At 40.8% G+C, this 26,467-nt stretch overlaps 1 protein-coding gene across 5 annotated transcripts in view; it reads right to left on the minus strand.

Annotated features, from left to right (window-relative positions):
* Nucleotides 1-26,467, minus strand: part of FAM131A (family with sequence similarity 131 member A) — a 117,274-nt gene that overhangs the window by 46,622 nt on the left and 44,185 nt on the right. For 2 of the 5 annotated variants that reach the window (XM_070754157.1, XM_070754159.1), the window contains exon 2: nt 15,041-15,137. The exons of 1 other annotated variant lie outside the window; for it this stretch is intronic. The gene's annotated coding sequence lies outside the window, so the exon portion shown is untranslated. Of the gene's footprint in view, nt 1-14,997; nt 15,138-26,467 lie in introns of those variants that run through there. 2 more of the 5 variants (XM_070754156.1, XM_070754160.1) reach the window with 2 other exon arrangements.

The following is a 26,467-nucleotide window of genomic DNA, read 5'->3' on the forward strand; positions in this document are numbered from 1 at the left end:
AAGGATTGTGGCAAAAGAGACAGTAGGAAGTAAAGAAAGGAAGAGAAAGTAAGTTTGTTTGTCTGTCTGTCTGTCTGTCTGTCTGTCTATCTATCTCTCTCTCTCTCTCTCTCTCTCTCTATCTATCTATCTATCTATCTATCTATTTATTGTTAGAGTTGAAAGGGACCATGAAGGCCATCAAGTTCAACCCCCTGCCCAAGCAGGAACCCTATAGCACACCAGTCAAGTGGCAGTTCAATCTTCTCTTTAAAAATGTCCAGAGTGTTTGAGTTCACAACGTCTGCCGGTAGGTTGTTCCAAAATTTATTTAATATTTTTATTTAATAATAGTAATAATTTAATAAGTAGGTCTGGGCCTCTTCAGACCACACATTTATTTTAAAAATAAATTCATTCATTTTCTTAAGTTGTCTAGAACAATAATAAAGCCGTCTTTAAAAAAAATAAGTATAATAATTTTTACATTCTATGGGCATTTATAGTTTGGTTGTTTTTATTATTTATTTATTTATTGGATTATTAAAAAAATGCCGCCCCTCTCCGAGGACTCGGGGCAGCTTACAACGTATAAAAAGAACAATAAACTACAGTGTCTAAATCCAAGTAATTAAAACTAGGTGGACAAATCTAAAATCCCCAATAACGGTAAAAATCTATCATACTCATTCAAACAGCAATCATACAAAAACATTCGTCAGCCAGGGGGCCAAGATCTAATTGCCCCAAGGCATAAATGAGTCTTAAGACTCTTGCAGAAGGCGAGGATGATGGAGGCAATATGAAATGGTCACTTAACATCAAAAATGTCATTAAAAAAACACAACGAAAGATGTTCTTTCTGAGCCAACTCAGGAAGCTCAAACTGCCCAAGGAGCCGCTGATACAGTTCTACAGAGGAATCATTGAGTCTGTCATCTGCACCTCTATAACTGTCTGGTTTGGTTCTGCAACCCAACAGGACCGACACAGACTTCAGAGGAGAATCAGAACTGCAGAAAAAACAATGGCTGCCAACCTGCCTTCCATTGAGGACCTGTATACTGCACAAGTCAAAAAGAGGGCGGGGAAAGTATTTACTGACCCCTCGCATCCTGGACACAAACTGTTTCAACTCCTACCCTCAAAACGTCGCTACAGAGCACTGCACACCAAGACAACTAGACACAAGAACAGTTTTTTCCCGAACGCCATCACTCTGCTAAACAAATAATTCCCTGTCAAACTATTTACTAAGTCTGCACTACTATTACAACTAGTTTTTTCTCATAATTCCTATCACCCGTTTCCTTCCACTTGTGACTGTATGACTGTAACTTGTTGCTTGCATCCTTAAGATTTTTATTAATATTGATTTTCCTGATTACTTATTTGACCCTTGTGACATTCATTAAGTGTCGTACATCATGACTCTTGACAAATGTATCTTTTCTTTTATGTACAGTGAGAGCATAGGCACCAAAGGCAAATTCCTTGTGTGTCCAATCACACTTGGCCAATAAGGAATTCTATTAAGCCACAAAAGGAACCCAAACAGGTTGGATTCGCACAATTTGCCAGTCTGCCAGAAGAACCCCCGAAATTTCTATCCGAGGTTAGCCTGAAAACCAAGCTTCGTGTCCCTCCAGTGGTTGCAGCCACTGGCCTCCAGATCTGATTTTTCAAAGTGTCGCGTGGATGCAGTCTTACACATGAAGCAAATAAACTGAGCAGCGGTGAACATTTGCAGTTGGAAAGGCCTGAAGAAGTATGAAAATCATCACATAGCGGAGTCCACCCTGGACATATTTCTACCCTTATTTCTTTTCTTTTCTTTTTGCAAAGTTGGAAAAAGAGTAAAGGAGGAAGGTGACAGTATCCCTAGTGCACTAGAAACATAGAAACATAGAAGATTGATGGCAGAAAAAGACTTCATGGCGCATCTAGTCTGCCCTTATATTATTTCCTGTATTTTACCTTAGGATGGATCGATGTTTATCCCAGGCATGTTTAAATTCAGTTCCTGCGGATTTACCTACCACGTCTGCTGGAAGTTTGTTCCAAGCATCTACTACTCTTTCAGTCAAATAATATTTTCTCACGTTGCTTCTGATCTTTCCCCCAACTAACCTCAGATGGTGCCCCCTTGTTCTTGTGTTCACTTTCCTACTAAAAACACTTCCCTCCAGAACCTTATTTAACCCTTTTTACCATATTTAAATGCTTTGATCATGTTCCCACTTTCCCTTCTGTCCTCCAGACTCTACAGACTGAGTCCATGAAGTCTTTCCTGGTAAGTTTTATGCTTAAGACCTTCCACCATTTTTGTAGCCCGTCTTTGGACCCGTTCAATTTGATCCATATCTTTTTGTAGGTGAGGTCTCCAGAACTGAACACAGGATTCCAAATGGGGTCTCACCAGCGCTCTATACAGCGGGATCACAATCTCCCTCTTCCTGCTTGTTATACCTCTAGCTATGCAGCCAAGCATTCTGCTCGCTTTCCCTACCGCCTGGCTGCACTGTTCACCCATTTTGAGACTGTCAGAAATCACTACCCTTAAATCCTACTCTGTGGAAGTTTTTGCTAACACACTAGCCAGCTTCCTGCTTGCCCCAAAGGCCTACCCCTTGCCTGCCCCAAAGCGAGGCTGGGAAGTGGGATGGCTCAGAGAAAGCTGCATCCGGGTACCACTCTCTAAGGCATCTTGAGCGGAGCATCCTCTTTCTCTCTACCTGCCCTCCACCTATCCTTCTTTGGCAGGCTTACCTTGGCCCCTTCCCACATCGCAGCAGCCCTCTTGGCTTGAAGCCGGAGTGATGGTGGGGGCTGTGTCAGAAGCCGATCATGGCTGGTAGCTTGCAACAAGGTGTATTTCCATGGCAACCAGTCACCATGGACCAATTTCTCCCAGGATACAAGCCGGGCTTTTGACTGACGTCAGCACAGCACAAGAAGGAGCGATAACACCGAGGCCTTTAAAGGCACTCTGAGAGGGTGCGTGGAAGGGTGGGGGGCGGACAACGTACTGGTTGGGAGGAGAGCAGCTCAGCTGCTTAATGTTTCTCCCCTCACCCCTAAAATGGGAGCATCCTCTCTTTCATAAAAAAAGGGCTAACCTGTCGGGAAGAAGTCGGGTGTGTCTGGGATGCCTTGCAATTGAACAGTTAGTTTACTTTCTTTTTTTAAAAAAAAAATAGTTTGTATTGAGTATAAACACTAGTCATAGATTTAAGGAGGAAAACTGTAAAGGAAATACAGTTTATAAGATTTATGTATAAATGAAAATTTAATGATAAGACAATTTACCGTAGAAGTACCTAGGAGGTTTTATACGTATGGTTTAGCTTGTTAGATGTTTGTTTGTATTTTTTTAACTTCTTTTAACGTTACAATTTCCTTTACAGTTTTTCTCCATAAATCTATGACTAAATATATCTATCTGTTACAGCCAGACTTATATTAGTTGAGGGGAAGATCAGAAGCAACATGAAAAAATATTATTTTACTGAAAGAGTAGTAGATGCTTGGAGCAAGCTTCCAGCAGACGTGGTTGGTAAATTCATAGTAACTGAATGTAAACATGCCTGGAATCCATCCTAAGATAAAATACAGAAAATAGTATAAGGGCAGACTAGATGGACCAGGAGATCTTTTTCTTCTGTCAATCGTTTATGTTTCTATGAGTCCTATTGTCGTTTTTTAAACTAAATATCAATATATACATTTATACATCTTTTTTTCTTTCTAGTCTTCCTTTCCAACCAGTTATAAAATAAATTCCAAACTTGAAAATATTCTGGAGTCCTCGTTCTGGATTAATTCTTTCGGCAATTTATCTGATTCTGCACATTCCATTTTTTTAAAAAAAAAATTATACTGTTGGATGGTATGTCAGCGTGTTTCCAATTTTGTGCAGCTAATTTTCTACTCTGGGGAATGGTTCTTTATGTTCCCTGCAGAGTTGACCTCAGAGCTAAACTGAACAATTGTCCTCCTGTTCATCACAATCTAGAAATGAGCCACAGCACTGTTTTCCAACCTTGATGATTTTAAGATGGGTGGACTTCCCAGTCTCTCTCTCTCTTTCTTTCTTTCTTTCCTTCTTTCTCTCTCATTCTTTCTTTCTGTTTCTCATCCTCTCCTTTTCTTTCTTTCTCACTCTTTCTCTCATTCTTTTTCTCTCATTTTTTCTTTCTGTTTCTCATTCTCTCCTTTTCTCTCTTTCTCACTCTTTCTCTCATTCTTTTTTTCTGTTTCTTTCTCTCTCATTCTCTAATTTTCTCTACTTTTCTTTCTTTCTCACTCTTTCTCTCATTGTTTTTCTCTCTACCCCCAGTCTTTCTGTCTCTCTCATTCTCTCTGTCGCATATTCTTTTTCCCGAATGCCATCACTCTGCTAAACAAATAATTCCTCAACACTGCCAAAGTCTTTACTAAGTCTGCACTAGTATTACTAATAGTTTTTCCTCATCATTCCTATCACCCATTTCCTCCCAATTATGACTGTATGACTGTAACTTGTTGCTTGCATCATTAAGATTTTTATTAATATTGATTTTCCTGATTGCTTATTTGACCCCTATGACAATCATTAAGTGTTGTACCCCATGATTCTTGACAAATGTCTCTTTTCTTTTATGTACACTGAGAGCATCTGCACCAAAGACAAATTCCTTGTGTGTCCAATCACACTTGGCCAATAAGGAATTCTATTTAAGAATTCTATTTTCATTCTTTCTCTTTTCCATACTTTCTACCTTGCTCTTATTTTTTTTTCTCTCTCTCCCATTCTCTTTCTTTCTCTTTCTCACCCATTCTTATTTTTTCTCTCCCCCATTCTCTGTCTATCTTACTTACTCATTCACTCCCATTCATCTCTCTAATTCTTTCATCTCCACACCTTTTCTCTCTCTCTCTCTCCTAGACTCTGTCACTCTTTTTCTCTCTCTTCCATTTATTTATTTGTTTGTTTGTTTGCTTATTTATTTATTTTGTCCAATACGCAAAGAGGGTTTAGTGGATATATATATCTGAACAAGGGGACACAATCTGAAGTTAGTTGGGGGAAAGATCAAAAGCAACGTGAGAAAATATTATTTCACTGAAAGAGTAGTAGATCCTTGGAACAAACTACCAGCAGACGTGGTTGGTAAATCCGCAGTAACTGAATTTAAACATGCCTGGGATAAACATATAGAAACATAGAAACATAGAAGTCTGACGGCAGAAAAAGATCTCCTGGTCCATCTAGTCTGCCCTTATACTATTTTCTGTATTTTATCTTAGGATGGATATATGTTTATCCCAGGCATGTTTAAATTCAGTTACTGTGGATTTAGCTACCACGTCTGCTGGAAGTTTGTTCCAAGGATCTACTACTCTTTCAGTAAAATAATATTTTCTCATGTTGCTTTTGATCTTTCCCCCAACTAACTTCAGATTGTGTCCCCTTGTTCTTGTGTTCACTTTCCTATTAAAAACATATATCCATTGTAAGATAAAATACAGGAAATAGTATAAAGGCAGACTAGATGGACCATGAGGTCTTTTTCTGCCGTCAGTCTTCTATGTTTCTATACACACATAGTAAAATACATGATGAAGGTTAAAGAGGAGGTACTCATAGTAAAATATATCTAAGAAAGAATAGAAAAGAAGATATAGTAATAGAACATATAAATGAAAGAATAGAAGAAAAGATATAGGAATAGAAGAAAGGGATAGGAGATATAGCAGAGCAATAGGACAGGGGACGGAAGGCACTCTAGTGCACTTGTACTCGCCCCTTACTGACCTCTTAGGAATCTGGATAGGTCAACCATACATAATCTAAGGGTAAAGTGTTCTCTCTCATTCTTTTTCTCTCTCGTTCTATCATTTCTTTTTCTATTTTCCTTGTATTTTCTTTCTTATTCTTTCTTTATTTCTCCCATTCCGTCTCCCACATTGTGTCTCTTTCATGTTCTCTTTTCATTCTTCCTCTCTCCCGTTCTCTCTTTCTTTCTCTCTCTCTATTTCTCTGCTTCCACCAGGGGAGCGATTGAACGAAGTGCAGTTTTAAAGGTTAAGCAGGGTTAGAGTTAAAATCTTCCTTTGACTCCGCGCTGCGATCCTGGCCTGTCTGATTAGCTTTACAGTTCCATGCATTGTGCAAAGCCAGAAAAAATGGGTTAATTTAATCATCAGATGAAGCCAGTCATGCGAAATGCAATCAGCGTCTGGGGACAAACACACAATTCACAGTGGGCATTACTTCGATAGGGCACTTGACCGAAGTCACTTCTCTTTTAAAATAACAGAGGGTAGAGCATCAGACGGCAACAGCTCTGGCACCAGCCCCTCAACAAAGAGAGAGAAAAAGTGCAAAAAAGGGCAACAAGGATGATCAAGGAAATGGAGCCCCTCCCTTATAATACCAGGCTGCAACGCCTTGGTCTCTTCGGCCTTGAAAGACGGCGTTGAAGAGGTGACTTGATCGAAGGGTATAAAATCATGCACGGGATAGAAAAGGTGGATAGAGAAAAGTTCTTTTCTCTATCACACAATACTAGGATGAGGGGTCACTCCCTAAAGCTCATAGGTAAGAAAGCGAGGACAAAGGGGTGAGTACAAGTGCACTAGACGTGTGCAATAGGGTTGATATTCCTGGAGGGGTCTGTAATATGGTAAATGATTTAGCTTTACTAGATAAATGGTCAAAGCAATGGAAACTGCAGTTTAATGTTTCCAAATGTAAAATAATGCACTAGGGGAAAAGGAATCCTCAATCTGAGTATTGTATTGGCAGTTCTGTGTTAGCAAAAACTTCAGAAGAGAAGGATTTAGGGGTAGTGATTCCTGACAGTCTCAAAATGGGTGATCAGTTTGGTCGGGCAGTAGGAAAAGCAAGTAGGATGCTTGGCTGAATAGCTAGAGGTATAACAAGCAGGAAGAGGGAGATTGTGATCCCCTTATATAGAGTGCTGGTGAGACCACATTTGGAATACTGTGTTCAGTTCTGGAGACCTCACCTCCAAAAAGATATTGACAAAATTGAACGGGTCCTAAGACGGGCTACAAGAATGGTGGAAGGTCTTAAGCATAAAACATATCAGGAAAGACTTAATGAACTCAATCTGTATAGTCTGGAGGACAGAAGGAAAAGGGGGGACATGATCGAAGCATTTAAATATGTTAAAGGGTTAAATAAGGTTCAGGAGGGAAGTGTTTTAATAGGAAAGTGAACACAAGAACAAGGGGACACAATCTGAAGTTAGTTGGGGGAAAGATCAAAAGCAACGTGAGAAAATATTATTTTACTGAAAGAGTAGTAGATCCTTGGAACAAACTTCCAGCAGACGTGGTTGGTAAATCCACAGTAACTGAATTTAAACATGCCTGGGATAAACATATATCCATTGTAAGATAAAATACAGGAAATAGTATAAGGGCAGACTAGATGGACCATGAGGTCTTTTTCTGCCATCACTCTTCTATGTTTCTATGTTTCTATTCTATTCTTTAATTGATATCTTCTCTTCTATTCTTTCTTAGATATATTTTACTATGAGTATATCCTCTATAACCTTCATTACGTATTTTACTATGTGTATACCTACTAAAACCCTCATTGTGTAATGGACAAAATCAATCAATCAATCAATAAAAAAATAAAGGGAGATATTTCTTCACCCAGAGGGTCCTTGGTTTATGGAATTCACTTCCAGAAGAGATCGTGACAGCTGTCAGCCTGGATAGCTTCAAGGCAGGATTAGACAGATTCATGGATGCCAAGTGTATCCATGGTGGCTATTGAAACGGATGTCCAAGTGCCGCCTCTATGTTGGTTGAGGCAGGCAGGGTTCCCTTAGGTCCCATTTGTTGGGGGTCAAGGGAAAGGGAGGGTCTTACCTTCTCTTTCTGCTCAAGATCCCCATGGACAATTGGTGGGCCACTGTGTGACACAGAATGCTGGACTCGATGGCCTTAGGCCCGATTCAGCATGGCTCTTCTTATGTTCTTATGTTCAAAAATATCAGTGAAAATCGCAGAAACCTCACACCCGCACCCACCCTCATGTGAGATTTGGCGTCAGGCACATGTGCAAGATCCAAATCTCACACTGATGCCACGTGGCCACATGACCACATGACCACGGGGTCACTTCCAGGGTCGTGTGAAAAACAGTCAAAAGTCACTTTATTAACGACCTTTGTAACTTTGAACCAGTGGTGAGTGGGAGAGAGAAAGAATGAAAAGAGAATATGAAAGAGAGACAATGAGAGAGATGGAATGGGAGAAATAGAAAAAGAATAACAAAGAAAATACACTGCTAAAAAATAAATAAAGGGAGCACTTAAACAACACAATATAACTCCAAGTAAATCAAACCTCTGTGACATCAAACTGTCCACTTAGGAAGCAACACCGATTGACAATCAATTTCATTTTGTTCTCACCACATTCCATTTTGTACAGAACAAAGTATTCAATGAGAATATTTTATTCATTCAGATCTAGGATGTGTTCTTTGAGTGTTCCCTTTAATTTTTTTGAGCAATATGCAAGGAAGAATAGGAGACAAGATGATAGACAGAATGAGAGAGAAAAAGAATGAGAGAATGGAAGACATAGAAAAAGAGTGACAGAGACCCCGAGAGAGAAAATTTATTTGTTTGTTTGTTTGTTTATTTGTTTTTTTAAAAATTTGTTTTTTTAAATTTTGTTTATTTTATTTTATTTTATTTTATTTTATTTTATTTATTTTATTTTATTTTATTTTATTTTATTTTATTTTATTTTTGATTTGATTTGATTTGATTTGATTTGATTTGTATGTTGCCCCTCTCCGCAGACTCGGGGCGGCTCACAGCATACAATAAAACAATTCATAAAAAATCTAATAAATTTAAAAAACATTCTTAAAAAACCCCTTATTAAAGCAGACATACACACAAACATACCATACATAAATTGTACAGGCACGGGGGGGGGGATGCCTCAATTCACCCATGCCTGACGGCAGAGGTGAGTTTTAAGGAGTTTACGGAAGGCAAGGAGGGTGGGGGCAGTTGTAATCTCCAAGGGGAGCTGGTTCCAGAGAGTCGGGGCCGCCACAGAGAAGGCTCTTCCCCTGGGACCCACCAGACGACATTGTTTAGTCGACGGGACCCGGAGAAGGCCAACTCTGTGGGACCTAATCGGTCACTGGGATTCGTGCGGCAGAAGAAAATGGTGGTGAGAAAGAATGAGAGATAATGAGTGGGAGTGAATGAGTAAGTAAGATAGACAAATGAATTAGGGAGAGAGAAAAATAAGAGAATGAAAGAATGGGTGAGAAAGAGAGGAAAAAAATAAGAACAAGAGGGAAATAATGAAAAAGAATATGAGACAGACTGAGAGAGTAAGAGACACTGGAGAGGGAGAGAAAAGGAATGAGAGAAAGAGAGAAAAGGAAAGAATTAGAGAGAGAAACAAAGAAAGGAGGAGAGAGAGAAAGAAGCGGGGAGAGAGGGGGGAAGAAATTGAGAGCTCGAGTGTACCCATCATAAAATTGTCAACATTGGAAAACAGTGCTAATTTAAAAAAAAAAAAATGACAGTGCCTACAATCCAGCGCCAACCAATCAGGTTTGGTGATGTCATCGTAACATCACCAGCGGGTCGCTACCAGTAGAGGCGAACTGGTCCAAACCGGTCTGAACCTACCCCTACTCTGAAAATTGTGTCAACCCCTAACCCCCAACATTTCTCCCTTAGACTCTCCACGATTTGACCTCTCCAGGTTCCTAAGAGGCCAGTAAGGGCTGTACATAAGTGCACTGGTGTGCCTTTCATCCCCTGTCCAATTGTCTTTCCTTTCTTTCACCTATCATATATATTCTCTTTCTTTCATATATCCTCTCCTCTAAGTTCACTTTCACCCTTATATATATTACCACATGTCTCTTTTTCTTCCTATGTATTTGTGTATTGGACAAAATGAATGAATGAATGAATAAATGAATTGTTGCAAGCACTCTGCACATATTCAAGAAGGGAGCCCTAATTAAACCTTGTAAAGCTTCGAACGTGACAACTAACACTTATACTCCTTGGGAAGCAAAAAGTATCAGAGCTTTGTGATAATTGCTTCTAAACTGCACCCATGCTGCCTTCTATATTCCCCAAGGCAGTGGGTAAAGGAACCAGGGCTTTGTGCATCATTCGCCCATATATCTCGGTGACTTTGCTGCCTGAAATGCTTTTATTTATTTATTCGATTTTCATGCCGCCCAATTCCTTAAGGACTAGCAGCCTACCAGTCCGGCCTACCAGTTTATTGAAACTGTCATTCTCAGCAAGTGACAAATAAAGCTGCCGGAAAAAAGCATGGAAATGCAGTTTTTGTACCGGGGAGGGTGAAACCAAAAAGCTTTTAAGTACTGAGTAGGATTTCCAACTCATTAAATCTCTCGGGTTTGTCCTACATTCGACCGTACCTCCTCTATGTTATAAATGTCACCGCAGGGTATTAAGAAGTTAACAGGCGTGGGGTTATTTTACAGAAGGACATATAGAATAGAATAGAATAGAATAGAATAGAATAGGGTAGGGTAGGGTAGAGTAGGGTTGGGTTGGGCTGGATTCAATTGGATTTGATTGGATTTGATTTGGCTTTTTATTGGCCAAGTTTGATAGGACACACAAGGAATTTGTCTTTGGTGGATATGCTCTCAGTGCACAAAATACATTAGAAAAGATACATTAGAATAGAATAGAATAGAAAAGAATAGAATAGAATAGAATTCTTTATTGGCCAAGTGTGATTGGACACACAAGGAATTTGTCTTGGTGCAGATGCTCTCAGCAAGCACCGGTACTTCCTGTTCCACAGGACAGGAAGAAATTCTTCCTCCATGATTTAGACGAGGGGATGTCCTCTGGCGGTACCTAGGAGGAAAGCCTTCTTTGTGGCGGCCCCGGCCCTCTGGAATCAGCTCCCTCCAGAGATTCGCACTGCACCCACCCTCCTCGCCTTTCGCAAAAGCCTTAAAACCCATCTATGTTGCCAGGCTTGGGGCAGTTAGATCATGTCCCCCCCTTCTTTCTGACCATTAAATGTTATGTGTGGATGTGATTGAGTTAATTGACTGTTTTTTAAATGTAAGGTGATTTTAGCTTAGAGTTTTTAACTATTAGATTTATACACATGTTATTGTATTGTATTTTGTGAGACGCCCTGAGTCTTCGGAGAAGGGCAGCATACAAGTCTAATAAATAATAATAGAAACATAGAAACGTAGAAACATAGAAGATTGATGGCAGAAAAAGACCTCATGGTCCATCTAGTCTGCCCTTATACTATTTCCTGTGTTTTATCTTAGGATGGATATATGTTTATCCCAGGCATGTTTAAACTCAGTTACTGTGGATTTACCAACCACGTCTGCTGGAAGTTTGTTCCAAGTTTGACCACCTCGTTCCCCACATCCTTAGTACTCTGCCATTTAGATTAGCTTTTATAATTATTTCCACAATACTCTTATAAATTGTGAGCTGACATATATGCAACAGTTATAACACATGATGTCAGTACTAGGCTACTCCTCAGGAAAGAAAATTATGGGATTTCTTTTGGTAGCTTACTATGTGTTACCTGTGTGCCAAAGCTAAGCATCATAACTACATGCTCTCTAGTTGCAACTACTCTATAATAATAATAATAGTAATAATAATAATAATAATAATAATAATAATAATAATAATAGTAATCATAATAGTAATCATAATAGTAATCATAATAGTAATAGTAATAATAGTAATAATAATAATAATAGTAATAATAGTAGTAGTAGTAATAATAATAATAATAATAATAATAATAATATATGGCATATATAGATAGAATTAAACAGCATATTTTGGATGTTCAGTAATAGTAAATAATAAGGGAAATTGTATCTCTTTGAGGTGAGGAGAGGCCAGGCACCCTAACCCAAACCCAAATCCAAACCCTTGACGTGAATGACATCAAGTTGGAGCCAGTCGCATGATCCTTAAGCCACCCCTGGTCACATGATCATCAAAAAAACTCCCACCTGGTCACATGGTTGGCAAGCCACACCCACAAAATAAGCCACTCCCACAGTGTGGTAGAAAAAAATTTTTGCAGCCTTTTACCGAATGACGAGAAGAAGAATAGTAATACAGTCTTAGTAAATAGCTTGGTAATGTTACGGAAATGAGTTGTTTAGCAGAGCGAACTGACTTTTCTCCGATAGGCCTGGTGGTGACGTGAGAGAATCGCAACGTGAACTTTGGAGGACGACAAATCACAGCTAAATTTGACCATATGGCTGAAAAAAAATTGAAATTCAAGACGCTGGCAGTGAAATGATCACTAAATAAATCTCTCCCCTTCCTCTCTGCTTTAGAGGGCAGCAGATGTTCGTGCCTGCTTCCAGCGCCAAGCGAAATGCCACCTGCTAGTTTCAAAGGCCCAACAGATGCCAACAGCCGAGGAACAAGGCAACCAGTGGTTTCTCTGGTCAGTTGGCAACCTGCTAAACTTCCTGGCTGCTGCGTGATGAAACCTCTCAGAAATTCCATAATCCTAGCCAGATCCAGTCCCCCCCAAAAAAGCGACTGTTTCGATTTACAGCTATTTCTTTGGAGTGCCAAGAGCAAAGACCACCCGGAGTTGAGTAATTGAATTAATCCCAGGATTTGAAAGACAGCATCTTCAGGGAAACATAGAAACACAGAAGATTGGCGGCAGAAAAAGACCTCCTGCTCCATCTAGTCTGCCCTTATACTATTTCCTGCATTTTATCTTCATATGGATATATGTTTATCCCAGGCATGTTTAAATTCAGTTCCTTTACCAACCACGTCTACTGGAAGTTTGTGCCAAGCATCTACGACTCTTTCAGTAAAATAATATTTTCTCACATTGCTTCTGATATTTCTCCCAACTAATCTCAGATTGTGGCCCTTTCCTATTAAAAACACTTCCCTCCTGAACTTTCCCTTCTGTCCTCCAGACTATGCAGAGTGAAGTTCTTTAAGTCTTTCCTGGTAAGTTTTATGCTTAAGGCCTTCCACCATTTTTGTAGCCCGTCTTTGGACTCATTCAATTTGATCAATATCTTTTTGTAGGTGAGGTCTCCAGAACTGGACACAGTATAATTCCAAATGTGGTCTTACCAGCGCTCTATATAGCGAGATCACAATCTCCCTCTTCATGCTTGTTATACCTCTAGCTGTGCAGCCAAGCATCCTACTTGCTTTCCCTACCACCTGACCGCACTGCTCACCCATTTTGAGACTATCAGAAATCACCACCCCTAAATCCTTCTCTTCTTAAGTTTTCTTAAGCCACTTCTACCCAGTCACATGACCATCAAGCCACATCCACAAACCTAATCTTATGTAGCTTCTGCTCAGGCAATCTCACACTACTAACCAGAGCATACAAAACTTTCACCAGCTCATCTGTCTGGAACCCACACCGCATTTCGGACATAAACACTCTAGAAAATGTCCAGAGATACTTTACTAGAAGAGCCCTCCACTCCTCCACTCGTAACAGAATACCCTACAGCGCAACTAGACTTACAATCCTGGGTCTTGAAAGCTTAAAATTACGTCGCCTTAAACACGACCGAAGCATAGCCCATAAAATCATTTGCTGCAACATCCTCCCTGTCAATGACTACTTCAGCTTCAACCACAACAACACACGAGCACACAACAGATACAAACTTAGTGTAAACCACTCCAAACTCGACTGCAAATAGTACGGCTTTAGTAATAGAGTGGTCGAAGCATGGAACTCACTACTTGACTCTGTAGTGTCATTCCCCTAACCCCCCAAACTTTACCCTGAGACACTCCACTGTTGACCTCTCCCGATTACTCAGAGGTCAATAAGGGCGTGCATAAGTGCACCAGAGTGCCTCCCGTCCCCTGCCCTAATGTCTCTTTATGTTTTACTTGCATTACGGATATGAACTCCATTATTTCAATGATCATTTTCTTCTCTATTACTCCCAATGTTTTTCTAATCCATTTTCATGTACAGTGATACCTCGTCTTACGAACTTAATTGGTTCTGGGAAGAGGTTTGTAAGGTGAAAAGTTTGTAAGACGAAACAATGTTTCCCATAGTAATCAATGGAAAAGTGATTAATGCGTGCAAGCCCAAAACTCACGCCTTTTGCCAGCCGAAGTGCCTGTTTTTGCACTGCTGGGATTCCCCTGAGGCTCCCCTCCATGGGAAACCCCACCTCTGGACTTCTGTGTTTTTGCGATGCTGCAGGGGAATCCCATCAGTGCAAAAATGGGCATTTCGCTGGCAACGGAAGTCCAGAGGTGGGGTTTCCAGCGAGGGGAACCTCAGCAAAATTGCAGCATCGCAAAAACACGGAAGTCCTCGAAACCTCCCCTTCAGACTTCCATGTTTTTGTGATGCTGCAATTTCGCTGAGGCTCGCCTCGCTGGGAAACCCCACCTCTGGACTTCCGTTGCCAGCGAAATGCCCAATTTTGCACTGATGGGATTCCCCTGCAGCATCGCAAAAACACAGAAGTCCAGAGGTGGGGTTTCCCATGGAGGGGAGCCTCATGGGAATCCCAGCAGCGCAAAAACGGGCGCTTCGCTGGCAACAGAAGTCCGGAGGTGGGGCATCCCAGCGGCAGCAGTGGGTTTGTAAGGTGAAAATAGTTTGGAAGAAGAGGCAAAAAAATCTTAAACCCCGGGTTTGTATCTTGAAAAGTTTGTATGACGAGGGGTTTGTAAGACAGGGCATCACTGTATATTGATATGTTATTTCTACTCATTATGTACTTGACAAAACAAATAAATACAAATATAAAATAAAATAAATAAATAGAACCAGACATGACCTGAGGTGGACAAGGAGCGCTCCCAACAGAGAGCATTGCAGTAGTCAAACATCGAGGTGATAAGGGCGTGAGTGGCTGTGGCATCCCAGGCTAAAAACAACAAACAAACCAGTCAGTGGCCCTACAAGGAGAGCAATTGAAACAGGCACCTCAAGAAAGTCCTGGCTGTCGACAGAGCTCTGACGCACCAACCTGCGCACCAGTGAGGTCCGAGTGTGGCCCAAGGACGAGAGGGCAGGCAGGGATTTCGCCTCGTTCCACTCCACGTGCAACGTATTGTCCACAGCCACTGCAGGGGAGAGCAGAGAGTGAGGTCAGCCTCCATGGCGCCACAAGAGGGAGACAGAGAGCAATCCCCCTTAAAGCAGGGGTCTCCAACCTTTGCAATTGTAAGACTCGTAGACTTCAACTCCCAGAATTCCCCAGCCAGCCATTCTAGGAGTTGAAGTCCCACCTGTCAAGCCTAAGCCATCGTCGGAGTAGAGTCTTTGGCCTGCCACAATTAGAGTAGTTCGGTGGGAATTGGGGAGGGCTGGTTGCGTGAGAGGGGGGAGTTACTAGTCGTAACACATTCCTTCCAGGAGATTCAAGGTCATCCTTTGTTCTACACCAGCTGGAAGTTCAGGGATGGACCATGAACATTGAAGAACTGGAGTGGTCCATGTGATGAACTTGTGGGTATTGATTGATTGATTGATTGATTGATGATTGATTGTTTTTCGTAAGCTGCTTAAAATGCACCTCTGCCACCAGGCATGGGGGAATTAAGATACTCTTTCCCCCTAGGCCTTTACAATTTTATGCGTGGTATGTCTGTATGTATGTTTGGTTTTTATAATAATGGGTTTTTAACTGTTTTTAGTATTGGATTATTATTATATGCTGTTTTATTATTGCTGTTAGCCGCCCCGAGTCTCCGGAGAGGGGCGGCATACAAATCCAATAAATAAATAAATAAATAAATGAGTGAGTGAGTGAGTAAGTAAGTGAGTGAGTGAGTTGAAAGGGACCTTGCAGATCATCAAGTCCAACCCCCTGCTCAAGCAGAAAACCCTACATCACCCCAGCCAAATAGCAGTCCAATTTCCTTTTGAATGTGTCAAGAGTTGGGGCGTTCACAACCTCCGCTGGCAGGCTGTTCCACTGGTTGATCGCTCTCACCATCAGGAAGTTCTTCCTTATTTCCAGGTTGAATCTCTCCTTGGTCAGCTTCCATCCGTTGCTCCTGGTCTGGTGCTTCTGTGCTGAAGAAGCTTCGTGGTTGAGAAGTGAAACGTCTTCAAAGAATAAGGAGGGGGTCACACTAATAAGAGAAGAGGGGATGTCACACTATTTTCCAGGGCACCAGAGGGCCAGACCAGGAGCAACGGATGGAAACTGACCAAGGAGAGATTCAACCTGGAAATAAGGAAGAACTTTCTGATGGTGAGAGCGATCAACCCATGGAACAGCCTGCCAGCAGAGGTTGTGAACGCCCCATCACTTGACACATTCAAAAGAAAATTAGACTGCCATCTTGTTGGGGTGGTATAGGATTTCCTGCTTTAACCTTAGACTATCCACGGTTGACCTCGCCAAGTTCCTAAGAGGTCAGTAAGGGGCTTACATAAGTGCACCAGAGTGCCTACCGTCCCCTGTCCTATTGTCTCTCCTATATCTCCTATATCTTCTCTTCTATCCCTATATCTTTTTCTGCTATTCTCTCATAGTTATATTTCACTCCTTTATTTTCTCCTCTATTCCCCCTTTAATACATTCTACCTGATTATATCCTCTATAACCCTCATTGTGTATTATTGTGTATTGGATAAAACAAATAAATAAATAAAACAGAGGGTTGAACTTGATGACCTGCAAGGCCCCTTTCAACTCAACTAAAATAGGTAGATAGATAGATAGATAGATAGATAGATAGATAGGTAGGTAGGTAGGTAGATATAGATAGATAGATAGATAGATAGATAGATAGATAGATTAGATAGATAGATAGACAGACAGACAGAATAGATAGATAGATAGATAGATAGATAGATAGATAGATAGATAGATAGATAGATAGACATAGATACATAGATACATACATACATACATACATAGATATATACATAGATACATAGACAGACAGACAGACAGACAGTCAGACAGACAGACAGACAGACAGATGATAGATTGATAGATGATAGATAGATAGATAGATAGATAGATAGATAGATAGATAGATAGATAGATAAAGTCCAATTGCCTGCAGTTTCAAAAAAAAAAGCATCTTAGGGACATGCATCTTAAAGTTGCCAAGGTTGGAAAACCCTGCCCTAGGGTTACCCCACCCCACCCCACTCCGTGCAGCTAGCCAAACCAGGCCTCGCTTCCTGATTTCCCCAAAGCTTGCAAGAGCCAGAATTGATTGTAAGTCACTTTCTTCCATGTGTTATTGTCAATTGTTAATGGCTGCACGTTGTGGCCTATCTGCAATGTATTTCTTTCCTATCACAGATAAGCCGACATATCGGCTCTAAAACACCTGAAGGCAGGACCAGAAGTAAGGGAGGGAAGTTTATCAAGCCTAGAACTAAGGAGAAATTTCCTGACAGTGAGGACAATTAATCAGTGTACCATTTGGCTTCAGTGGGTGCTGCATCACTGGGGGGTGTTTAAAGTAATTTGTTTAAAAAATGGTATAGGTCCCTGATGGCGAACCTATGGCGTGCGTGTCACAGGGGGCAGGTGGGGCCAAATTTAATTTAATTTAAAATTTAATTTAATTTAAATTTAATGTAATTTAAAATTTAATTTAATTTAAAATTTAATTTAATAATAATAATAATAATAATAATAATAATAATAATAATAATAATTTATTAGATTTGTATGCCACCCCTCTCCGAAGACTCGGGGCGGCTCACAACAGTAATAAAACAGTATAACAATGGGACAAATCTACTAATAAAAATATATAAAAGCCCCAATAATTAAAAACCATACAGCACATACACACCAAACATGAAATATAAAAAGCCTGGGGGAGATGTCTTAGTTCCCCCATGCCTTGCGATATAGGTTGGTCTTGAGTAACTTGCAAAAGACAAGGAGGGTGGGGGCCGGGGGGAGTTGATTCCAGAGGGCTGGGGCCACCACAGAGAAGGCTCTTCCCCTGGGGCCCACCAAACGACATTGTTTGGTCGACAGGACCCGGATAAGGCCAACTCTGTGGGACCTTATTGGCCACTGGGATTCGTGCGGTAGAAGGCAATTTAATATTTAATTTAATTTAATTTAATTTAATTTCTTCTATGCCGCCCAATCCCATAGGACTCAGGGCGGCTTGCAACAATTAAAAAATAATACAATTGTGCAGTAATAAAAAGAAGTCCAACATCACCAGTAGATTAAAACCCCATTATAACCCTAACGAACCCATTATAACCCCCCCCCCAAAAAAATCAATCTTAGCAACATTGAGACACTGCGTACACTAGTCCTCAAGCTATGACCACAGCTGTGCCCAACATTTATATAGTGAAATGAGAAATTGCTGTGGTGGGTTTTGCCCTGTTTGACAAATTTCCTTCACCAGTGAATTGCCAGTTGTTTCAATGAGTAACACGGTTGTTAAGTGAATCTGGTTTTCCCCCATGGCTTGTCAGGAGGTCGTAAAAAGAGATCACATGATCCCCCTGGGACACTGCAACCGTCATAAAAGTGAGTCAAGCCATTCGATGGCAAATGGGGAAGCTTCGATTGGTCGTAAGCGTGAAAAACAGTCCAGCGGTCACTTCCTTCAGTGTCCATTGTCCGTAATGGGCTGCTGCCCCCACACTATTTATTGAATACTTAGTAGTTTTTTATTACCCCCCCTTCTCTAATGCCTTAGTATGATCCTTAATTACTTTTAAAATAGGAAATAATTAAAGAGTCTGTTTTGACCCATAAATGCTTTAATCGTTTTAATCATTATCTAGAAATGAACTTTTATAGCAATGAAAGAAAATCGAGCTACTTGCCTAATCTGTTATCATATGGAACCTTGTGGGTTCGGTACAAAATCTTCAAGTGTGACTGTGCTCCTCGGCAAATAATGCTGTCTATCATGTGTCCTTTTTTGTGGCTCTTCAAATAATTTGACTTCATCAACAGAAAAAAGAGTCCAAGCACCTATTTGAAAACTTATCTTGGTCGGTAAGACGCTTCCACCCAGTCACATGACCTTTAAGCCAATGCTGGTCATGATTGACAAGCCACTCCCACCTGATCACATGGCCAGCAAGCCACTCCTACCCAGTCACATGACCATCAAGCCACACCCACACAATACGCCACACCCACAGTGTGGTAGTAAAAAAATTTGCAGCCCTTCACTGGCTGTTGTAATTTTATTCGAACGGTCACTGAGCGGACGGTTGTACATCGAGGACTTGCCTGCACATTGTTGTACACTTTGCTAGAAACATAGAAACATAGAAACATAGAAGTCTGAAGGCAGAAAAAGACCTCATGGTCCATCTAGTCTGCCCTTATACTATTTTCTGTATTTTATCTTACAATGGATCTATGTTTATCCCAGGCATGTTTAAATTCAGTTACTGTGGATTTACCAACCACGTCTGCTGGAAGTTTGTTCCAAGGATCTACTACTCTTTCAGTGAAATAATATTTTCTCATGTTGCTTTTGATCTTTCCCCCAACTAACTTCAGATTGTGTCCCCTTGTTCTTGTGTTCACTTTCCTATTAAAAACACTTCCCTCCTGAACCTTATTTAACCCTTTAACATATTTAAATGTTTTGATCATGTCCCCCCCTTTCCCTTCTGCCCTCCAGACTATACAGATTGAGTTCATGAAGTCGTTCCTGATACGTTTTATGCTTAAGACCTTCCACCATTCTTGTAGCCCGTCTTTGGACCCGTTCAATTTTGTCAATATCTTTTTGTAGGTGAGGTCTCCAGAACTGAACACAGGATTCCAAATGTGGTCTCACCAGCGCTCTATATAAGGGGATCACAATATCCCTCGTCCTGCTTGTTATACCTCTAGCTATGCAGCCAAGCATCCTACTTGCTTTTCCTACTGCACGACCACACTGCTCACCCATTTTGAGACTGTCAGAAATCACTACCCCTAAATCCTTCTCTTCTGAAGTTTTTGCTAACACAGAACTGCCAATGCAATACTCAGATTGAGGATTCCTTTCCCCCAAGTGCATTATTTTACATTTGGAAACATTAAACTGCAGTTTCCATTGCTTTGACCATTTATCTAGTAAAGCTAAATCATTTACCATATTACAGACCCCTCCAGGAATATCAACCCTATTGCACACTTTAGAGTCATCGGCAAATAGGCAAACCTTCCCTACCAAACCTTCCCCTAGAGTGTAAAAAAAGCCCCCACCTTACTTCTTAATAGCCCAGATTCAAAGAATTGGATCTGGGCCGTCAACGTTTCTAAAGATAGCTGCCACAAGGTCGTCTCCCGCTGAATTGTGGAGCAGGTGGGTAATTGGCAACATAACGGCTAGAGAGTTCTGTTCTGGGTTGTTTGTTTGTTTAGTTTTTGCCCTCGGCAGTTTACCTTCAACCTTAGAAATCATTTTTAAAAAGAAGAAGGCATTTTGGTAAGGGTGGACGGCAGTGATGGGCTCCGACAGGATACGGTCCGGTACACAGAACCGGTGGCAAATTTTGAATTTTTTTTTCTTTTTTCCCCCTTCTGAGCTCTGGATATGCTTTAAATGACGTTGAATGTGTATAATTTTTAGAAGAGCTGTGCATGTATGTGTGTGTGTGTACATACTATTAATATAAAGGGAACATTTTAAAAACACAATATCACCCCAAGTAAATCAAACTTCTGTGAAATCAAACTGTCCACTTAGGAAGCAACACTGATTGACAGTCAATTTCACATGCTGTGGAATAGCTGTGCAAATGAAATATTCAATGAGAATATTTCATTCATTCAGATCTAGGATGTGTTATTTGAGTGTTCCCTTTATATTTTTGAGCAGCATAGTAAAAATTTTACTACCACCCTGTGGGCGTGGCTTATGCATTTTGTTTCAACATCTTTCAGTGGAAATTGGGTGCTCTGGGGTGGAGCTCCAAATTTTGCTACCAGAACTGCGTTCCTGACCGTTCCTATAAGAGCCCGACACTGGTTTGATATTACTAACGAACAAACCCCACACTCTCTGGCACTGATGTGGTTAAATAGACGGGTAACAAAACGCCTGTAATCTCTGAGGACACGAAGGACATCAGAGATGGAATAAATCCTTGAAGCATGGATCTGTTTTGTTTTTATTGTCCTACACTGCGACTCCAGAATGGCAAAGAGCGATTTGCAACCTTTGATCTGCACCTGCTCATTCGAAGAACGCGGAGAGCTTTTGCTTTGCGGTTACACTGCTCGTTCTCTTACGCTTCCCCCCCCCCCAGCCACCTCCAGCTATTAATACGGAATTATTATGAGCGCAGCTGAGCTCACAGACAACCCGAAGGGAGTGGAGCGAACCAGAGCCGCTCCAATTTGGTCACAGGGAGAATTAAGCATGCCCCACAAAGCACGGAACCTAAAGGAAACCAACCTTCGCCCTGACCCTCCTCGGGAAGGACAGCGGCTCAACACATCCAGCTCGTCCCCAAATCATTAAGTTTCTGAAAATCTGATGTTTGTTGAATATGCAGCATGGTCATGGCGAGGCAAAGCTAACTCTAAGCTTCCCAAAACCAAGACTATAGAATGATTGATTGGTTGGTTGGTTGGTTGATTGTTTGGTTCGTTGGTTGGTTGGTTGGTTTGTCTGTTGCATTATTATTATTATTATTATTATTAGTAGTAGTAGTAGTAGTAGTAGTAGTAGTAGTAGTAGTAGTAGTAGTATGTCAATACAACACAGCAAACGAGATCACTATGCTGGATTTCGTATTTCATCACCAGTCGGGCGCTTCCCAAGCACCTAGGACTGGGTGATGTAGCGGTGAATTATGTTTGCCGATCCCAGTAAAGCAGCCTTTTGCAATTGACAGATGGAGATTTTGTCAATTCCGATGGTTTTCAAATGTCCGCTCAGATCCTTTGGCACTGCGCCCAGCGTGCCAAGTACCATTGGGACCACTTTCACTGGCTTATGCCAGAGTCGTTGCAGCTCGATTTTTAGATCTTCTTCTTCTTCTTCTTCTTCTTATTATTATTATTATTATTATTATTATTATTATTATTATTATTATTATTATTATGTCAATACAACACAGCAAACGAGATCACTATGCTGGATTTCGTATTTCATCACCAGTCGGGCACTTCCCAAGCACCTAAGACTGCGTGATATAGCAGAATTATGTTTGCCAATCCCAGTAAAGCAGCCTTTTGTAATTGACAGATGGAGATTTTGTCAATTCCGATGGTTTTCAAATGTCCGCTGAGATCCTTTACAACTGCGCCCAGTGTGCCAAGTACCACTGGGACCACTTTCACGGGCTTATGCCAGAGTCGTTGCAGCTCGATTTTTAGATCTTCGTATTTCACTAATTTCTCTAGCTGCTTCTCCTCAATTCTGCTGTCCCCTGGGATTGCGATGTCGATGATCCATACTTTCTTTTTCTCCACAATCAGGACGTCTGGTGTGTTATGCTTCAGAATTTGGTCAATCTGAATTCGGAAGTCCCACAGTAGTTTTTAATAATAAAATTATTATTACGGTATTATTATTATTATTATTATTATTATTATTATTATTATTATTATTATTATTATTAATTAGATTTGCATGCCACCTCTCTCCGGAGACTCGGAGTGGCTCACAACAAAAACAACAATATGACAAATCCAATATATTAAAAGACATCTAAAACCCATTATTAAAACCATGCAGCACAATCATACCATACATAAACAATATAAGCCCAGGGGTATCTTAATTTCCTCATGCCTGATGACATAGGTGGGTCTTCAATAGCTTACGAAAGGCAAGGAGGGTGGGGGCGGTTCTGATCTCTGGGGGGAGTTGATTTCAGAGTGCCGGGGCCGCCACAGAGAAGGCTCTTCCCCTGGGGCCCACCAGACAACATTGTTTAGTCAACAGGACCTGGAGAAGGCCAACTCTGTGGGACCTTATTGGCCGCTGGGATTCATGCAGCAGAAGACGGTTCCAAAGGCATTTATATGCCACTCACTCTCAAACGGACTCTGAGCAGCTAACAATGGGTTATAAATACAAATAAAAACAGTAAGAAACATTACTAAAATCACATATATCATTTAAAAAAAACCATACATCCTAACATTCAACTTTAAATTCAGGCTTGCTGGAAAAGCCAGATTTTAGCAGCTTTCCGGGAAATCAGTAGAAGAGGAGATGATGCAAATCTCTGGGGGGCAGTTGATTCCATAGGGTCGGAGCCACCACAGAGAAGGCTCTTCCCCGAGTTCCCGCCAACCGACATTGTTTGGCGGACGGGACCTGGAGAAAGCCGACTCCGTGGACCCTTACTGGCCACAGTGAAGTATGGGGGAGGAGGCAGTCCCGTAAATTTATTTATTTATTGGGTTTTTATCCCGCCCCTCTCCGAGGACTCAGGGCAGCTTACAACATGTGGAGGAAAAAATACTGTTCTGAAATCCAATAAAACTAAAAACAAACAGACTAAAACCCCAATTTAATCTAAAAACAGCCATATTCAATCCACCAACATTTTTTTTATTTATTTATTTATTTATTTATTTATTTATTTATTTATTTATTTATTTATTTATTTATTTATCAGATTTGCATGCCGCCCCTTTCCGTAGAAACATACTTTCCATTCAACATACATTCATTCATTCATTCATAGGCAGGGGCTGATGGTTAATTTTCCCAAACTTGTCAGTACAGGTGTGTCTTAAGACTCTTGAGGAAGGTGAGAAGGGTGGTGGCGTTCACTTTCCTATTAAAAACACTTCCCTCCTGGACCTTACTGAACCATTTAACATATTAAAATGTTTCAATCATGTCCCCCCTTTCCCTTCTGTCCTCCGTTCTCCAAGTCTCAGTTCTTCAAGTCTTTCCTGATAAGTTTTATGCTTAAGACCTTCCACATTTTTGTAGCCTGTCTTTGGACCCGTTCAATTTGATCAATAATATCTTTTTGTAGGTGAGGTCTCCAGAACTGAGCACAGTATTCCAAATGTGGTCTCACCAGCGCTCTATATAAGGGGATCACAATATCCCTCGTCCTGCTTGTTATACCTCTAGCTATGCAGCCAAGCATCCTACTTGCTTTTCCTACTGCCCAACCACACTGCTCACCCATTTTGAGACTGTCAGAAATCACTACCCCTAAATCCTTCTCTTCTGAAGTTTTTGCTAACACAGAACTACCAATGCAATACTCAGATTGAGGATTCCTTTTCCCCAAGTGCATTATTTTACATTTGGAAGCATTAAACTGCAGTTTCCATTGCTGACAAAAAAACAAAGCACAGAATGTCTATTTCACATAAGCTGCTAACTCAGCAGAGAGTTTTCCGCAAGCCTGAATTCCTGAAAACGGCCCGACAGCTCAAACAGTGTATGAATTAATAAAAGCCAAGGAAGCTACATAGTAATGTGCCAAAAAAAACCATAATCTATGGAGGAGATCTTGCATTGAGCAAAAATCCTGCAGTGAAGTGGAAGAAAGGCATTCGAGAATATCCACTCGGTACCAAGAGAGAGAGATATTTGTAGCGACCAGAACCAGCCCAAGCATGTTACCTAGTCAGGTAATAAAACATTTGCAAGAAAACAATATCCATTTGTTCTGGAGGAATATGTCATCTGCACCTCTACAACTGTCTGGTTTGGTGCTGCAATCCAACAGGACCGACACAGACTTCAGAGGAGAATCACAACTGCAGAAAAAGCAATTGCTGCCAACCTGCCTTCCATTGAGGACCTGTATACTGCAACAGTCAAAAAGAGGGCAGGGAAAATATTTACTGACCCCTCACATTCTGGACACAAACTGTTTCAACTCCTACCCTCAAAACGTCGCTACAGAGCACTGCACACCAAGACAACTAGACACAAGAACAGGTTTTTTTTCCGAACGCCATCACTCTACTAAACAAATAATTCACTCAACACTGTCAGACTTTCTACTAAATCTGCACTTCTATTCTACTAGTTTTTCTCATCATTCCTATCACCCATTTCCTCCCATGTTGACTGTATGACTGTAACTTGTTGCTTATATCCTAAGATTTTTATTAATATTGCTTCTTCATTGCTTATTTGACCCCTATGACAATCATTAAGTGTCGTACCACATGATTCTTGACAAATGTATATTTTATTTTATGTACGCTGAGAGCATATGCACCAAGACAAATTCCTTGTGTGTCCAATCACACTTGGCCAATAAAATTCAATTCAATTCAATTCTATTCTATTCAATTCTATTCTATTCAATTCTATTCAATTCTATTCAATTTTATTCTATTCTACTCTACTCTATTCTATTCTATTCTATTCAGGCGAGAGAATCTCTTGGCAACCCAAGACAGGGATCTCCAAACTTGGCAACTTTAAGGTGGGTGGATTTCAACTTCCAGCCAGCCATATTTTATTTATTTATTTATTATTTTATTTTATTTTATTTGTCAATCAAGTATAGGATAGTAGTTTATATAAACATAACATAGAAAGAAATGATAAAAAGACAATAGGACAGTAGGATAGGGATGGTAGGCACAACGGTGCGCTTACGCACGCCCCTTACAGACCTCTTAGAAAAGGGGAGAGGTCAACGGTAGACAATCTAAGATTGAAGATTTTGGGGTTTGGGGAAGAAACCACAGAGTCAGGTAGTGAATTCCAGGCGTTGATCCCTCTATTGCTGAAGTCGTATTTTCTGCAGTCTAGTTTGGAGTGGTTTAAATTTAGTTTGAATCTGTTACATACTTGTGTGTTGTTGCGGTTGAAGGTGAAGCAATCATTAACAGGAAGGACATTTCGGTATATGATTTTTTGGACTATGGTTAGATCAGTTCGGAGGCGACGTAATTGTAAATTGTCTAATTTTAGAATTTTAAGTCTGGCGGAGTAAGGTAGCATTTTGTTGCGGGAGGAGGAGTGAAGGACTCTTCTTGTGAAATATTTCTGGACACTCTCAATTGTATTAATGTCTCGGTGGGGAATTGTGGAGATTGAAGTCCTCACATGTTAAAGTGGCAATTGTCACCTGGCAACTTGTGGACTTCAATTCCCAGAATTCCCCATCAAGCGTGGCCAGTCGGGAAATTCGGGGGAACCAAAGTGCCAAGTCCTGAAAGCTTAGAACTACGACGCCTTAAACATGATCTAAGTATTGCCCACAAGATTATATGCTGCAATGTCCTGCCTATCGAAGACGACTTCAGCTTCAACCACAACAACACAAGAGCACATAACAGATTCAAGCTCAATATTAACCGCTCCAAACTTGACTGTAAAAAATACGACTTCAGTAACCGAGTTGTCGAAGCGTGGAACTCATTACCGGACTCCGTAGTATCATCCCCTAACACCCAACATTTTACTCTTAGACTTTCCATGGTTGACCTCTCCAGATTCCTAAGAGGTCAGTAAGAGAACTGCATAAGCGCACTAGAGTGCCTTCC

The sequence above is a fragment of the Erythrolamprus reginae genome, chromosome 5, assembly GCF_031021105.1.
Source record: "Erythrolamprus reginae isolate rEryReg1 chromosome 5, rEryReg1.hap1, whole genome shotgun sequence".
Classification (NCBI taxonomy): Eukaryota; Metazoa; Chordata; class Lepidosauria; order Squamata; family Dipsadidae; genus Erythrolamprus; species Erythrolamprus reginae.